The following is a 3,634-nucleotide window of genomic DNA, read 5'->3' on the forward strand; positions in this document are numbered from 1 at the left end:
CTACTCATGAATGCATATGATTCAGTTTCTCACAGTGTGAGAAAAGTGCGGGGGGTTTAACATGGCCCTGGGGTTTGTGGCTGCAGAGCAACTCTCATCTGGTGAATTACACCATAATCTGTTGCAGCCTATGTCAGAAAAATCAAGCCTCATTAATTCCCTTATGTTTCTAAGCACTTGGAGTATACTGCCTTGATGCACTTTTTCACATTCAAAGCTATGCGATAACGGAGTATCAGAGGAACTGCAGGTCTGAGCGTGTGTGAGTGTGATAAGCAGGCAGAGTGTCGTGTGCCGGGCAGACAGAGTCCAGCCACAGTGACCAGCATGTGGCTGACTGGTGGTGACAGGGCGGCGTGCGGGGACTGTGTGTTTGTGTCTGTGATTGGGTCACATGTCTCCTCTAAATTATAGCCCTCAAACTCTGAGCCAAGCCAACCTTTGACACACAGAGCAAATGAAGTGCAGATAAAAGACAGAAAGAGAAGGGAGAAGGACTGAGTTATTGAGAACCTTTGCCTGTATTTACAGAGAGGCAGCTGCCCGTCCATCCCTCTTTCAGCAAGCTGACCTTCAGCTGTGTGTCTGTCCGTGTCCGTATGCAGGAGTCCATTGATTTCTCTCCCAACAGTCCAGTGTGCAGACTGGACCGCTCGGCTGGGCAGAAACAAAACAGACTCACTTCACACCTTGTGTGGTAATTCAGGCCTCATTTAAAGCGAAAGATTTATTTCTCGGTGTTCCCACAAACATAACAGGCATCAGGCTGATGGAGCCAGACCAGAGGTCACCTTACCTTTAAGAGCTTTTCCACCCACGCCGTCTATCATTCCATCTATCACATAACAACAATCTGTCCAATCAATCACATTGTCTCATCTTTTGTTATTTCTTTTTTGTATTTGTGTTTTTCTTTTTTTTGGCTCTTCAACTATGTTTGTATGAATAAATGTTTTCTCTGAGCTGAGACGTGCAAGAGTTAACTGACTGATGGACAAGCCACAGAGTAGTGGTCATGCTGTGGAGCACATTCAGTACATTCCATAGTTTACTGAGTATTAATAGATTTGTTTTAAAGAAAACCCTGTTTTGTTTTCATTTTGCATTCAAGCAGTGTTTTGCTCAGTCATCAGATAATCTGGATGATGATCAAATGATCAACGAAGAAGAGAGTGGTGACAGACTGAAAGTTGTAATCATAAGATGTCAGACCTGGTTTTTTTGGCGATACCTGCGGTCACTGGTGGTAACAAAAAGTGCGGTTTAATTTTACACAAACACTCTTTGAGCAAATACTTTCAGTCAGAAATGAAACACATTCTGTTTCCATCTAGTACAGGAATGGCTAACTCCGCCACTAACAATAAATAAAAACTAATATCTAATAAATGAATTACAGAATGTAAATTCATTGAGTGACAGTGAAAATGCGTATCAAAAACTGTTTTTTTTTTCATGAAAATCTGAAGGATTATACCTTTAAAGCTGAGAACACACCACAGGATATTAAAGAGAACACTGACGTTTGGCAGATGTTGTAGTTTGTACAATTCAAATCTTTCCCTTCTATTTAAGCAACAGAAAAAGCTAAATCCTCAGTCATTACAAAAAAATGATGGGGTGATATGAACAAAGCAGCACATTATTCTGTTGTTTGAGCTGGTTAACAGCAGAAAAGACGAGGGAAATGCAAAACAATTGTGGATATGAGGAGATGAAATTCAAGCTAGCAAGTGATTTGATTAACTGGTTATCTTCCACTGTTCAGTATATGTGTGATCCTGTGTGCCGACATGCTCTTCTTTGTGTTTAGAATCACGTTTCCGCTCTCCTTGTTAAAGAACTGATCCACTGTCCACACCTTTCACACAAGACAGAATAATGGTTGTAAAAAGAGACCCAGAGATAAACTTTATTTTTCCATTCCCGCTTAACTTAAGGCAAATTTCCGTCTTTTAATAAACAGAAATTTTCCGGTGAACCCGGCCTCGGATTCATCATTGTCATCACCACAGGTTACAATGAGCATATGTCCCTGCTGAGACGCTGTCTGTGTGTGCAAGCACACTGGCAGGCTCAGGTAAGGCTCACTCATCTACAAAATGTCTGTCAAAGCATTTGTGAGTTTGCTCTGAGTTGTTTACATGTTCAAAATCTTGCCAGTCACTCTGAGGGCGAAGACATACTTGTTTGTTTTCCAGCTGTTCTACTACAAATCAATAGTAAGCTTGCTGTACATAATTTAGAGTCAAAGTTTAGTTGCTGTCTTCTAACTTCAAGATTTATGTGTTTTGTTTTTAGAAGTCTGCTTGTATCCCTTCCAGCTTTGCGTGTTGTTATTTGTGAATGCAAATTGGATGTGATTACACATTTGCAAATGAAGCACATGTGTGCATTTCCAAATGAGTTTTTTTCTAGTTGCTATGGTAATGATGAGCTGTCTGACATCCATGTAAGGTGACTCCTGTCCAGGGTGTCTTTTGGTTGACTAGAACAACTGACCTATAGCCAACTTTGTTCACGCTCCCATAAGGACCCCCACCTCCAATACCCACCCCTCCCCCTGCCCTCGGGCTCAGAAAAAGGTTCATTGTGCAGGCAGGGAGCGAGGCAAGCAAGGCCTGTTTCTGGTTAGCGCGCTGTGCTGCATCTGAAACACTCACCTTCCTCCAGGGTTTGCATCTGGAGCTGGTTTCCTGTTCAGGCTGCGCCGGGCAGGGGCGGAGTTTGGCCCGGCTTTGTGATTGGGCGAGATTGAGCCTTTATGGACCCCAGGATGGTTGGATAGCCAAAAAGTAATCTGTCAATCACTGGAATACCGATTCAAACCAGAGCATAATGCAAGAGAGAGTTTAGGATTGGTGCAAAGGCGTGAGCAAGAAGCCAGTGATGTTTCAGTGATATACTAATAATCCAGCGGCAAATTTAGTCATCAGCCAATCTGCCAAGCCTATTCAGGGAACAAAGAAGTGTTATGTTCTGTATTTTTATCCAAAGTCAGCTTTTCTTTGGGAAATATTGTGTCATGATAAGAAACTCTCTAGTAATTTAAAGTAATGGCTTTATTTGAGTAATTGCAGGCCCTAAAATTAGCATTGTTTTGACAGAGCAATGCCATTGTTATTCTATAATTGTGTGTAATAGTCACATTAGAGCATGGCAGCAGGACCAGTGCATTCAGTAATGGTGTTGAATAATAACGTTAGCTTCCTGTTATTACTGCAGTAATTCTGTAGTTCAGAACATGAGCACTGCCCCCTAAATCTGCACTGTGGACCTTAAATGCCACATGAATTTAGCAGCATTCTTTCCGGGTCTGTCATTGACAGTATTTTTGTAGGATTTCCTGGGGAATATGTTAGATGGGTTTTTGAAAGTGAGGTGAATGCTGTGGCAAAAAGATATCCTTAGGAAGTTGATTCAAAGAAAACTGGCATTAGTAGAAAATATGTATATATATGTAGTGTTTGATAATTGATGCATGAACCTGTAATTCTTTTACATAGGCAACTAAAATAAAATATATATTATCTACGGGTTTATTTTAATATAAAAAAGTTTTATATCTGCATATCTATTTTTCTGACTGTACATACTGCCTCTCCTCTATTACTGTTGTGCTATGTGCCATTGT

At 41.0% G+C, this 3,634-nt stretch overlaps 1 protein-coding gene across 1 annotated transcript in view; it reads left to right on the forward strand.

Moving 5' to 3' along the window:
* The window catches only part of scfd2 (sec1 family domain containing 2), an 84,511-nt gene that overhangs the window by 31,276 nt on the left and 49,601 nt on the right, over window positions 1-3,634 (forward strand). The window lies entirely within an intron of this gene.

Source organism: Morone saxatilis, unplaced genomic scaffold (genome assembly GCF_004916995.1).
Source record: "Morone saxatilis isolate NCDOM2014 unplaced genomic scaffold, NCSU_SB_2.0 Contig12, whole genome shotgun sequence".
NCBI classification, from domain to species: domain Eukaryota; kingdom Metazoa; phylum Chordata; class Actinopteri; family Moronidae; genus Morone; species Morone saxatilis.